The following is a 15,112-nucleotide window of genomic DNA, read 5'->3' as shown; positions in this document are numbered from 1 at the left end:
GATGCAGAAGAACCTGCAACATAAAATCAGTTCTTAAGAACTGGAGAAACACCTATAACCTATCAGGGAGAAAAGGATTAAAAAAAAAACATAGCTCCCAATTTTCCCCTTCTACCCTATGATTTGCTTATTCCGTAAAAAATATGAAAACTTGATTTGGGACCGTTCAAATATTTTGTGTTCTCTGATCCAAAATATCCCATATATTTCATTCAATCAAACATTTTCTTCTGCTTCTTGTATCTTGAGAACTATATACAATGTAGCCAAACCGAAACTATCACTTAGTTGAGTATGATGTGCTTATTCCGTAAAAAAATACGAAAAATCGATTTAGGGGCCTCTGATGTAAAAAAATCAACATATTTCATTCGATCAAACATTTTCCTGTACACCCCACACCCTGAGAACTACGTGTAGCGTAACCAAACCCAAACTATTATTTTTATCAGTATGATGTATTTATTCCTTAAAAAAATAAAAATTAAAAAAAAACGACTTAGGGGCCGTTCAGAAAGTTTGTGGCATCTGATCCAAACGTTAATTCTTGGCGAAGATCGCAATTTTTGACCCACATTTTGGATCATTCCAAAAAATTCTTGTTTTCTTTTCAGTCGGTGTCAAGTAAGTTTTCACATTAATTATTCCAGACATTCGTTTTACAGTACTAATGCTGACACCAGTTACTTGTACTACTAATTGATTAAAGTTTTTGAATTGTTGACATCACCATTATGGATGATACTTAAAAAATGTCAGTAACACTATCGTTTGTTTACACAACTTAAGCTCCCCTCCCCAACTACAACATTATCTTGTTTCGTCGGAGTTGTTGAAGTAGAATACCCAGATTCCGGATTTCCATCCGAATGTTGCTCGTTACGCGTGTTTATTGCTTAATCAAGATTGGAAAAGCATTGACATTCTGGCGAATTATAAGCGAACACATTGACACAAAATATGATTCAAGACTGGTAGAAATCTGAGGAAAAGGGGACATTTGGCAACTTTTCTCCCTCTTCCTAACCGAGAATCGTCTACTACTTTCATATGGGCTGTTGAAAAGGGAAAGGGCTATGTGGAAATTCTGTGCGTTTTCAGGAAACGAGACAGTCTTGTTCTGAAGCCTTGTTATACTTAAACACCTGCTAACAAGTAATCTTGTTCTGGTGTTACACGAAATGTGGAACGAGACTATGATCAATTGATTTGTGTTAGTGAACAAGAAAATCCATAGGCGGGAAAAACCCTCGATCGCAACCGTTCCGTACTTAAGGGGGGAGTAGGTGCACTGGCAACACATGTTGTGGATAATAAGACGAAATATGGAGCGAGCTCGATGAAAATTTGCATAGAAACGAAGTTAAACATATACTACAATGTGACATTACATAGAGAACTGAGATTTTTTCTTATTAGACATTATCACAGCTATATACACTCATGTCCAAAATTATTGTCGCATGTCTATAAATACATTGTTCTAGGAATATAATTTGACAATAAATTCACCCGGTAATTCTTATAATGTTAGTATGTGTATAATTGGCAAAGGCATGTATGTGGCAAATTTCATGTCAAAAGAGCAGTAAATAAGAATAATAAAACTAAAATAAGACTTTCTTGTCTATTTACCAACATTTCGTTACTCATTTTAATTTTTGCATTTATAATTCTTTTCCTGTGAAATTTACCACAAATATACATTTCCCGATTATACACAAAGTATCAGTATTAAAAATACCGTGCAAAATCATTATCAAATTATATTCTTACAAGAAGACAGTTATAGATACAGTGTATGTGACAATCATTTTGGACATGAGTGTACATGTGCTCATTTGTGTTATTTATCTCCAGTATTTTGTGCTTCTTTGGTGCTTTGCAGTGCATTACATAGGGACTTATATTGTTGTCTGATTTTCATATCATCATCATCATCATCAACAACAACAACAACAACCATTGTCGATTCACTGCTGAATGAAGGTCACGCCAATACTTCTCCATAACCATCTATCTTGGGCAGTCCATTGTGTTGCATTACATTTCTTTGTACCCTATATTTTTAGCCATACTTCTCGATTATTCTTACTCATGTTCAACGTACACCTCCAACAAGGCACGCGGCAAGTCAGGACCTTAGGGTCCAGGAAGGATCCTAGCAATGTTGATTGGATACACAGACAGTTCAACGTGCGACAAACACATGAAAATGAATGCCTACATGTTACATATCGGACGTTACGAGGGGAGGAGGTACGGACTCTACGGACAATACCCTCTATAGTTCTCTTTCTTCCATTTCTGCTTCACAGTGTCGTCTACAGGCTGCCTATAGATTGTGATGGATTGCTTGACCATGTATTATTATTGTACCATTCCCCTGACGTTTTGCTTTTCTGTTTTCCTCAATTATATGACCATATGACCCGTCCCCTTCTCTGTCCTTACTCTCTGCCCTCATTTGTCAGAATATTGTCGAATGTCACATTGTAGTATATGTATAACTACGCTTCTATGAATATTTTCATCGAACTCGCTCCATACTTCGTCTCACTATCCACAGCGTGTTGTTTTGCCAGTGCCCCTACTCCCCCCGTAAGTATGGAACGATTGTTATGAAGGGTTTTTGCTGCCTATGGATTTTCTAGTTCACTACCACAAATCGATTAACCATACTCTCGTTCAACATTTCGTGTGGCATCCCAACAAGGTTCCTTGTAAGTGGAATATGTGTTCGATAATCAGTATAGCGCTGCATGAAAATTGACATCACAAAAGTAAACTACAAGAAAATGAAAAGTAAGACAAATCTCTTTAGAATATAAATTTTCTACAACTTTCATCTAAAATTAAACACTGCTCAAGTGTGTGATAATTGGGTTATCTAAGGCATTCGCCGAAACATTAAAAAAAAAAAAAAAAAAAAAAAAACTTGTTCGTATTGATGCCTGGTTGATTGAGTTTCGTGTTCATTTTCATTCTTCAACCTTTCCATAATAATTTGCTGTATGTACTTCAAAGCTCATAACATACAATCAGTTGTCCAAGTAAGACGGTATGCATTGGTATGCCATACCGTTTCTTTTTTTCAGTGATGAAGGTATACCGTCTCTGTTTTTTCAGTGATTAAAACTTACCGCCACTGGATAGTAGATGTTAACTATCTTTAATAAATCCATTCTTATACACTGTAATTGAGGAATAGCTTTGCACGTTTAAAGACTTTTATTTCTTATGTAGAAATAATTTCTTAGTTGACAACACCAACATTTTGGTCATCTTTTTCCTACCTTTTGTTTTTAAAATCAGGTGTCTTAAAAGAAGTTCACCTAGTTTATGTTTTGATGTGACATAGTGAATTGTTTCTTTGTTATGTATGTGTGTGTGTGTTCTTGCCTTAATACATATAAATGCCGTGTTTTGAGCATGAGTGGATTTAAGGGTTGTCTGCTGTGGGGGCGGGTGTTCCGGGTGTTTGGAATATCCTACAGTCGAGTGCGGGGAAATTGGTAATACCCTCTTTCAGTTGTTGACCGCTCTCGTGTATAATTCTCTATAACTCAAAATGAGGGTGTATATATATATATATATATATATATATATATATATTTAGAAAGTTGGTGGTGGGAGATCAAAGTCTCTTCGTATCCTCCCTCCGTTACTGCAGAGAAGCCTCCTAAATAGTTTTCAGTCATTATGTAAATAGAAATGCAATCTTTTAGGCAACATACTCTCACTGCATTTCAATATTTAGATAGCCGGTATGTCGAGTCAAAATCGCAATAAAACATACTGCCTCTGCTTTATTTTCACTTTGAACACTGCATACAATAAAATTGAGAAAGTGTCTCTGAGGTAATTGAAGGCACTAATTTCAATCGTGATAAAAGATACTAACAAATGCTGCACCTGAACTGAGACTATAATTTGACGTCAGTTTCATTTATTCGTTGCATTAACAGGTTTTAAGTTCATGTACCTTGTATTACATGAACATCAGTGCGGAGGTATTTGTCATAGGCTAATAGTCAACGACGTTTTCGAAAAATGTTATGTGCAGTAGTTATTAAACACAAGACTGTGTGAATATGTGTATATGTGTGAATTTTATATATTTGATCGGCAAACATAGATTACCTTCGGTATTTTAGAATAGTGCACAATTATTTCGTTCAAATAATTGTGTTTCGAACATTCTACATTTAAAATATTGAAATATTGTCCCAATTTACTTCGCTTTTATTCTTGTTTATATGTAAAAGCATATGTATTGTGTGCACAAAAAATCACTCTACTTCAGAACCAGTACATGAGATGTTAATAATTGACTATTTCTCGGTTTCAGTATGGCGGAAAACAGATAACCAAAATCACTTTGTTTCCATAAGTTGTATCTCATTACTAGGTAATCTCGAGAAAGACATTGAAACGGTAAATAGCGGGTGATCCAAAACTCACTCACATCAATGTAATAATAAAAACTTGAGTACGTTAATACCTACTATTTGATATAATATTATATATTTTCAAACACATGCATATTTTAACGCTCAAAATATCTACTCTGATCACTAATGCAAATATGAACTTTTTTTTTTTTTAATTCATGTTTGAGACAACTTTGTGAAGCATGAATACACTGAGTGTTGTTAATCTCATTTTGTTCATCATTAGTTTCTTCAGTATGTGTGGTCTATTGCTATAGACCTTAATTTTAAGGTAACTCCATAGGAAGAACTCAGGGACGTCAAATTGAGTTAACATGGGGTCCATAATTCTTTTGAGACTGTGCACTAGACAAAAACCTCGCGTAAGAAATACATAGTGTCATTAGATGTGCGATATGTGGCACTGTCTTTCTGGAACCGGCTATCACGTTCATCCTTGTCAAGAAATGCAATGAACTGTGTAATGATAGCTTGATACACAACACTGTACTGTAGTTTCGGAGAAAATGGGAACGCTATACGATGAAGTAATATGACACACCTAACTCCAATTACCTGAGGATGAAGGGAGATTTCGTGTAAGACATGTAGATTTTAAGTTGACTAAATTCAAGTGTTTTGACTGTTTATATAAACATGGTCAAGCTCTGCAATTCCGTGGTTGTCGACAAATAAGCGAAACCATGTACAGTACATTATGCGTTTAACTTTATCCAGGTTCTGCAATTCTTGAATACTGCGAACATAATATGCACATACTTGTAACCTCTTTATTGCTCTCTTAGCACTTCCATATGAAATCTGATAGTACGCTGATAGTGCGCGTACAACGAAGGATTAATCTCGTAATTTTTGATTTGTTACTGACTGCTACATCAAGATATTTTCTGCGAAATTTCGCTGCAGCACGTGAGTAAGAATATCAACTGGCAAAATAATGTTGAACTATGAAAACTCTTTGCTCTTGGGAAAATAACATGTTCGCCAATGAATACACAAAGCACCTATACAAGTGTCGTGTGCTCTGATGTTAATATTTATAGCTCCAACTTGCAATAGCCAATAGAGGTCTTCAGCTATAACTCTATTTATGAACAGTTGAATTTCGATAGGGGCGACTTTTGATCTTCATTGTAGTTTAATGTCACTCATTCTGTTTTGTTCAATAACTCAATGTTACCCAACCAATGTGTCGCGAAATTTTAGAATTTAAAAACTAACTTTATAACATTCAGAAGGCCTATAATCCTCGACTTTATACAATATATTTTATTTAAATCTTCCATAATAATTCAAAGGTAATTTTGAAATGGTTTGTGCCAATCGTCACCTACAACAAGGCACAATTTATAACAAAATATAATCTATCTGCTTCGTCAATCAATACACGTATTTTATACTTTTTTCCATGTTTATGTTTTTTTCTTACTTAAACATATATAGGAACATTGTTTTTTACATATAGTTACATATATTCATTCAAACCTATTTATTTATAGATATTTCTGGGTGATGTTTACTGCCACCTGTAGTGTTAACCCCGTCAAGAGTGAGAAATACCGGGGAAAGCAGTGATGCGAACCTGTGGGAAAAATACCATTTCGTGGGATTTTTTGATGCTAAATTCTAGAAAAGAGATCATGGGAATTTTTTTCTCGAAATTGGTAGCATATGTGGGATTTTCTATTACTTCACCAACACCAACAAAATTATCTTTGGTCGAGAAGTAAACTGAGTTTTCAATAAGCTTGTAACAAGTTTTAATTATTGAATTTTGTTACCGAAAAGTGTATTCTAGTACGAAAATGATTTTGTATATTCATTTGGTAACCTGAAGAAAAAGAAAGAAAAAGAAACCGGAAAGTAAATTCAAGCGCTTAGAGGATAAAGGCGTTATGTAACAAATTGAATATGATGGGAAAATTAACTTCCACAACTTTGTCTGTTAACATGCTTCCTTCATCGTTTATAAACATCTGCATCAGACGAGGACGAACCAAATAATGTGTTACATAGCATGATTAACTTATAACACGTGCATGAATCGCCAGAATGAAACGTTTCAAAAAATATAACATACACATTTATCCTCTAAGCACTTCAATTGTGCTCTGGAATTTAGAAAGAAAAAAGAAACTAACTAACGGAAGAAAGTAAAAAATTAAACGAAACAACCAACTTCGGAAACGTCCCACATGAAATGACTGAAGATGCTTCAGCGAAGAATAAAATTTTTCTAATATAATTAGGTTAAATAGAAGATAATGACCTAAACATGTGATGAGAATACTAAATTCTGACAAAATAAATTTGTTTTCGTCAAAATTTTCAATTCGTTCTTTCAAGTAAGGGAAATTCTTTTTTAAAAACTATTCCTAACTGTAAACGATCTAGGCTTACGAATAAATGATAACTGATAACTACTAGCTGATATTGAAGAAAATTAATGTTACAGAGTAGATTCATTTTCCATATTTTATAAGCTTTTTTTCTAACTTTTTTGTAATCAGTGTAAAGTGGGAAATTCAAGAGCAAGATGGAAATTTCTACCTCTAAGCATGGATTTTTATTAAAGTTTCAGGTTGTCATCACTGGATGAAAGTTTAAGGAAGAAAGGAATAAGGAAAGGAATGAAGCAGTCTAAAACCTGTGTGTTGGTTGGTATGAATGAGGAATGTCCAGGAAAAATCCTTCCTCACTCAGGATGGCTAGTCTGAAAATGATGTTTTAGTCCTAACCGAAAAAAAAAAACTCAGGAAAGGCGAAGGCATTTTTGACTACGTTATGGGAGCCACAGCACTTCATATTACAAGATGTAATTACATATAGGGTATTGAACACATACAGAAACAACTTTATTTTGCACTAAAATGTTATTTTATTATCTGAACTTTCTAAAATAGAACAGACATTTAGGAAGGAAGCACTAATGTATTCCTTGTTTAAAGAATTTTAAAAGAACCATCTCTCTTTGTTGGCAATTTACTTCAAACTAAATGGTTTTTAGTGACATTAATGAAAGACTCAAAACGGAAAGTATTGACGTCCGTATCCATATACACCACCATATCCACCATGTCCATATACAAATCCGCGGCCATATCCTCCATATCCTCCATATCCTCCATATCCACCGTATGCAGTCACAGCACTTAAAGCGAATAGTGCTATTATCAGCAAAATCTAAAACAAAAACACAAAATTAATCTTAAGATGAAGACTAAAAATATTTTAGAATCTGCCTTGCATTATGTTTTGAGATTAGATAATTTTCCTTTTTGTGAAATACCTCATCCAAACATTTTCATTTGAGAGTATTAATTGTAAGACTTTTTTGTTACATAATACTTTCCCATTCTCTGTAATCAATTGTACAGACTTTTTTATTTTGTTGTAATAGAAGGATACGTATTGAAGACTATTTTCCTATACAAAACAGATATTATACATAATAAAATGTGTTTGTACTCAGCATGATCTTCAAAATATTGAAAAACACAGCAAACACCAGCAGAAAAATCAACTATGATACAAGTATTTGTTACTCTCATCTGGAGCTATGTTGTACTAGCACATTTAAATATCTGGTGTGGATAATGTACAGTATTATTGTTAATAAAAGCTGTGTTAATCTTATTAGTAAATATAATATTACTCGCACTTCCGTATACGTTATTCAAATAATATTCGGAGCATCAATGTGGCTTCAACGAGACTACTCAGCCACCATTACACACATACAAAGAACTGCATGATAGAAATTTTGTTAAGAGAAAAGAAATGATGATTTGACATCAAGCCTAGCATATTCTGTGTCTCTGTTAAAGAAGAATTCATACACCGACTTAAGAAATCAATAACTGTTGGGTAATACCGTAAAATGGAGTTTTGAGAACCTGAAAACTAAATTTAGGAATGATACATTCCGAAGTTGTTATTCCCAGTGGCCATAAAGAACAAAGTTATGACCCTATAAAAACAGTAAAGATTGTGAATCTAGACTGGTCTAGATCAGATATATTCCGAAGTTGTTATTCCCAGTGGCCATAAAGAACAAAGTTATGACCCTATAAAAACAGTAAAGATTGTGAATCTAGACTGGTCTAGATCAGTGAGAGTAATATTTTTGAGGGAGAGCCATTTCTTCAAGAACTCCGCAAAATGTAGAGCTTTAGCAACTCGATTAAAATAGCTGTAACAGCGTTTCTATACCAGACAGAAAAGAAGAGGAGATTTGTTTTTTAAATCGCGCAATCATCAGAAAACATTAATACACTGGTCCAAAATTCTATACATTTTTGACATATAAAACAATATATGGGAAAGAAGAAACGAACGAGAGCGTAGAAATGTCTCTTTCTTTTGCGTGACTTCTATGAAGTATTTGTAATTATTTAAAATGAATCGTAAATAAATTATTTAATGGGCAACTACATTAGCATTACAGTTGATGCTGACGATAGCAAACGTGCTCTCTTATGTGTATTTGAAACAGACACACATACAAACTATAACAGAAATTCAAAATGCCTTTCATAAGAATACCATCATTACTCGCTTAGAGGAAATAATATTTGATTTCTTTAGGTTCGTGAAATAAGTTGTAAGAAATAATTTTTGTATCTACATACTCAGAAAACTTGCAGGTAAAATACATATTTATCTAAAACAATAGAAAAATCTTTTGTCAGACGCTTCATGTTGCAGTATTGGATGTTAAACTCAAATATAGATATTGTTTTTTTTCTTTCCTAACCTAAGAAGCCTCATGTTAAGTAAAGAGTCATAGTAGCGTAGTCGGTGAGTTGACTCGAGTTCGATCCACGGTCTACTAAGTCTGAATCCCAACCCCTGAAAACTTCGTAACTCAACTTTTATTTGTACATTTTGTCAATAAAACTTACTTGCTTAGCAGGGAAATAATTGATGTAGGATGAATATTTGATTTTTTATTTCATCTATATTCGTTCTGTTATACAAAAACAATGTACACTGAGAAAAATGCGTTATCCGGACCAGTGGCGGCGATTGGACGTTGAAAGTGGGGGGGCAAAACATGTACTGAATATTTGTATATCAGTGTTAGTTTACCTGGTTGATGCTAACACTTTGTTTAACAAAGGTTGTATAACTAACAGGATACTATCTTTTTCAGTTAAAATACCGTATATCGTATTTCATATTTTATTAAGTAAATTGACAAGAACAACGGAAGTAGATACTAGCCCTTTGTATTGTTAAACAACGAAAGTGTAAAAGGTTTGATTTCTTGCTCATGAACATCTTAAAATTCTATCTGGAAAATTGTGTGATATTATTTAATAACAAATTTGCAAAACAAATAAATAGAAAAGATAATATTAATCACAGTAATGAATAATGAGGCTTGTTTTGCAAAAGTTACATTAAAACCGGGAAATAATGAACAACTTATTTTTAATTCCACACATGCTATGAAATGTATGTTATTACTCTTAAAAAGACAGTAAATACTACGAGCGTATGCTACGACATTTAAAGAAACACTTTTGTAGCTTTCCGAAACATGTTAGTTGCCATTAGGTGCAGTTTTCACTATCTTGGAATACATCTTAATTCAACAATACTTATAATCACTCCAGTTATACGAAATACAGTAACTCAAAAAACCTAGAATTATGTTGAATTCACTAGATTTAATTATATATACACTCCTACACCCCTAAACACACCACTTCACTCGTATATTACACTGCAAAACAATGGAAAAGGTAGTTGTTTCTTATTACTCTGTTTTTATTCAATATTCCTTACTACGTATTAGAAAAAAGAAAATACATTTTAGGAACTGTCAATTTTTATGCAATTAAAGAATAACTTGTGAAATGCTTTTTTTTTTTGACGAAATGTTATCTCAATTAGTTTCAAAGCAGCTGAATAACATTGTAAGTAAGAAATGAAAGTACGCTGCAATTATTGCGCTCCAATACGTTAAATTTTGGACCATTTTCCGTAGCCATTAAAACTCAATTCCTGTAGCTTTCTTAACACCACGAGAAGAGAAATAACCAATACGTACTCTCGCAACGGCAAATATATGGCATCTTTCTTTTCTATGAACCAGTAATATATACAATAACTTCACATTTCCAAATGAAACTATATACATCAACGGGGCACTTCAGAAAAGTGGGGGGAAACTGCCCCCCTTTGCCCCCCTAATCGCCGCCCATGATCCGGACAGCAGTATATTCTACAAATATACGGAATCCTTGTTTTGTACGGAATTCTGTAAGGGGCACACTTTATTTATATACAACAACGTAGTACCCTGTTTCCGCTTAGATGCTACATCATGCTGCTGCAGGGTGTCTGACATTTAATAGTCTTCCGTATATTACATACGTCAACTATATATTATATACGTCCATCTGTATGTGAGATCGTCATCGCCCATGTACAGTTCTTTCTTTCATACGGAAAGTATTTTTATTCGGAACACTTATATAGAAAGTACGTATAAAATATACGTTCCCAGTTATGCGTTTCCTGCTGGATGTTACGTAGGGATGTACGATAAAACCAAAAACTACAAGATTTACGTATGTAATCTACGTTTTTACGTACATCACATACTTTTTTCCTCAGTGTTGTTTTACCACTTTAAAAAAATCTATATGTGGAATTATTTTACAATTACTTATCGTCTTTCCTGGTACAGAATAATGCCCGTTGAATAATACGTAGACAAAATGGCTTGTGGTATTGGACTCCTCCCTCCAAAAGCTTGGACCCCTCCAACAAAAAAATTTTCGGTTCGCACCTGGTGTCATTCTTTACTTTAACACAATTTGAAAATCTTATAGGTGTTTCCCGTGTTGAAGCTACCCTTTACTTTCTACATAGCAAATGAAATATATTAAATGCTCAATCAAGGATACAACACTGGTAGATTTTCTCGATTCTTTTGATGAATAATAATTGTAATAGGTGTCTCTAGAAAGGAGAATATAAACTCCTGGAGTGATATCGATAAATGTGTATTACAAACTTCGATGATTTGTTTTGGAATTGAACGTCCTTTTTTGTACTGTGGCTATATGAGACTAGATCTATAGCTTAATATGGGATCAGAACTACAAGCGTTTCCTCCAGAGATCAAACCCGAGTCCTCTATGTTAAATACTCTTCGTTAATCATATAGTCACGTGGGATTCATACACTCATTCTATACTTATTATCAAGGTTATATTCAGATACCGGGGGCACCTTTGTCCTCTCGGGCCCACGATCTTCTCTCTGAGAAAGTATGAAGTTAGTAATTTTATAGCCTAGTTATGAGCTTATATTTCTCTAATGATAGCAGTTCATGATATTTTTAGCAACCTGTAGACTTATATTTTCAATGCTTTCCTTCAGAAATAATCTGAACTGCATGCATTGTTATTTGCATTTTACAGGACTGTGTCTTAGCCAAAATGTTGTTAATAGCTTTGGTCTTTGCGCTCCCTCTGTACAATACCTTGAATCTTTTTTTTTTGTTCATTTTGAGTTCATATATCCTTTTGGTTCCTAGACTATATAATACGCGAAACTATTGCTTAATGCGAAATCTGGACCATGTGAGCTAGTGTCACAGATTAGGCTACTAGAAACGATGCAGCGTTTGAGAATCGAGTAAGTAGTACTCAATTATTTCACCCACAAAATTATACTTTTAAATACATGATCACGTATAAAACTTTTGTTTCAATCTTTTTTAACATAATATTCCCCATTACTTAAGAAAATTTCAGTAGTAGAGGTCATCTGCGCTTATTTGGTATACGTCTTATCTCTGTTATCTCTATTATAATTTGTTCACTCAAGTTTTATTGCTTATTCTGCAAATATTATCAGAAAGAAGGACTAGAAATTGTAATCTGATTGCATCTTACATTTGACTTTGTAGCTTGTTTGTGTTATAGAGGGTTCTTTGGTGATACACATCCCTTTTCAACATCAAGCCTGTGCGAGACAAGATAGCTAAAGCTGGGTTGTCACTTTACAATAATCTTGGAGCTGCCATAAAAAAAAATCTTGCAACCCTACAATATTTCTCTACCCAGCTTCAGAGACATCTAACGTTCAAGTGGGATCCGAACCAGTATATTTTTTTCGAGGTATGCAAATAACCTTACCCCATGTCATATCAGGGTCACTGTGCACTAGCCACTCAGCCAGGAAAGTGCACTCTTTGTGCTATATGATTACGACCTTTTGGTCGGTTGGTGTGGGTGGTCATAAAATAATCATAGGACAGAACAACTGTGTCACGGTTCAATACTGTAAGCAACAAAGCCTTGCACCCCACCACTTGAGACAAAACCTTCTCCAATGCTGTGACTGAAACACACAGATAGTGCACTCAGATCTCTCTTCCACATTTCTCTTCAGCATTCCTCTGTCTTGTACACCAGCAGCAAATTTCAATAATTTTACGTAAGTTTATAGACTAGCAGTTGATCTTTGAAACCAAATCTAGTGACAAGTGACTGAGTCTTTGTCAGAAAATTTAATAGTGTTTTGCTATTGGTAAAGGAACCTATAGGCGTAAATTGGTTCTTCTGGTCTCTAGCCCGAAACCACAATTGATTCTCGCGGAAAATGTTTCTGAGTGCAGAACCAAAAGAGATTGTTTAATACAAAACGTTTCGGACCCGAAACAGACAGAGAAAGAGAATAATAAAATCAAATCTTTAAGTTTTACGTCCCACGATTATGCCGGTTAGGCTAAAGGAGGCTGTGATGATGAGAGATGACTGAAATGGTGGAATAAAGAAAGTGGGAGGACAGGGAAAAGCCCCGAGATAACCCAAAATCACGGTATTTGTCCACCACAAAGCCCACACAGCGGGAGCTGGGATCGAACCAGAAATCCTAAGCACCGGAGGTGAACGCTCTACCACTGAGCCACCGCGCCCACCGCGTGCAAAGAGAGAGTTGCAAGTGTTGATCCCTAATTGATTTTGTGAGAAAATCCGATGCGGACTGGGTTGGGAAGCAGCCAGAACCCAGACTATGATGGGTATATTTAGAGTTTACTATAAAATTTCTAAAATAACAATAATATTATAATACCTTTGTCACTCGAAAAACTAGGGGTACTAGGTTCCCGGACATATCCAACACTGGAGAAAATAGGTTTTGGGTACGGAACTCTCGTAATCTTTATACGACAAAGACTGTCAGAAAAAAAGTGCGAAATACAATGTAGCATAATGAATATTTACTTTTTGAACATTTGTAATTGAAAAAACAAATATGTATGGTACATGAAATTCAAGTCAAGTTATATTAGTTGAAAATTTTACTTACCAGATACAACTGCATGGTTGTAGTGGTGACTTAAATTCAACCTGAAATGAATTTACCTAATGTCTTCTCACAAAATATTGCTTATATATATGTTCGAAACCGCACTACAATACCACTTAAGATATTTAAAATATTCTTTAATGATGTTATTTCTTATCATATTAGTTATTGGGTCATTTAATGTTCTTTCCAAATAGTTCGTTTCCTAATTTATCCAAATATTTCCTGAAAATTGTAAATGTATAGATATTTTCCACTTGTTTGTTTCTTAGTAAATATGTAGTTGTGATAAGAAAATAATGTTTTTGTTGTCACCTATTGTCTATACTTATATGTCTTAATATGCCTGAAGATAAGCTGTAACTTATTTAGTTATTATAATTATGCAGCTACACTGAAGCAGTAAATCAAAAATCAACTGACCACGTCTTTCCTCTTTGATTCAAAACAATACATGAGGTGCTTAAAACGAGGGAACTAGAGTGAAAGGATAGCTTAGCATGTTGCAGTGATAGAGTTAACACGGCTTCACATGAACATTTGAAAATTAAAGTTTGATTTTTTAACGACTCAACAATGAAAGTTCTTTTGCCGTCGTAATGTTGTTATAGCAACCGATTTCTTATTATATTCAAGAGTTGCTAAAGACAAAATATTTTCTCTATTATATTGAAACCATAAGTGGTAGTAGATTTCCCTTTTTCCTTTTTTAAAGAAATGAAATGAAATCTTTGTTTTACATTAGATTAGACTGGAGAAGAGTTATATTTTGGTGACGGTAGCTCAGAGTAGCGTAGTCGCTAACGCTTCCACCTTTGGTGTGAGGGCCCCGGATTCGATTCCCAGTCAAAAATGCGTAAAAGTTTTTTTTTTCAGGCCAGTCATTTTGAGTGATTTTTCCTGAGTTTTCCTCATTCCCACAAGCAAATGTCGGGATGGTACGTGACATACAGGTTCCATCCGGTTTCCTTCGCTTCCCAATCCTTTCTTCCTTCCGTTTCCTCGGGTAGTGTGATCGCCAAGGGACGTCATCCTTCATAATTCATGGGCTAACATGACCATGGATGCCGAAAGCCTAAAAATCTAAATCTTCATCCTAATATTTTTGGAATGCTTAATTGATTGCAGGCTTATCGTTTCTTGCTACTTATTACCGCCTTTACTCTAAAGTGATCAAGGTTAAAACCGAAAGTTATTATTCGATGGTTGAAATAGACGACTAAGAGAGAAGAAATGAAATGAAATCTTAAGGTTTTACGTCTCACGATTATGCCGTCTAGGCTAAAGGAGTTCGTGATGGTAAAAAATGAAAGAAATGGTGG

At 34.4% G+C, this 15,112-nt stretch overlaps 1 long non-coding RNA gene across 1 annotated transcript; it reads right to left on the bottom strand.

Moving 5' to 3' along the window:
• Positions 1-7,308: 7,308 nt before the first annotated feature.
• Positions 7,309-13,945, bottom strand: LOC145686265 (uncharacterized). The gene is made up of 2 exons (XR_014131560.1): positions 13,791-13,945; positions 7,309-7,637 (listed from the first exon to the last, which is right to left on the bottom strand). It is a non-coding gene; the product is annotated as an uncharacterized LOC145686265 (long non-coding RNA).
• Positions 13,946-15,112: the final 1,167 nt, after the last annotated feature.

Source organism: Thermobia domestica, chromosome 1, assembly GCF_964235325.1.
Source record: "Thermobia domestica chromosome 1, izTheDome1.hap1.1, whole genome shotgun sequence".
Lineage (NCBI taxonomy): Eukaryota > Metazoa > Arthropoda > Insecta > Zygentoma > Lepismatidae > Thermobia > Thermobia domestica.
This window is presented reverse-complemented; position numbering and strand designations above follow the sequence as displayed.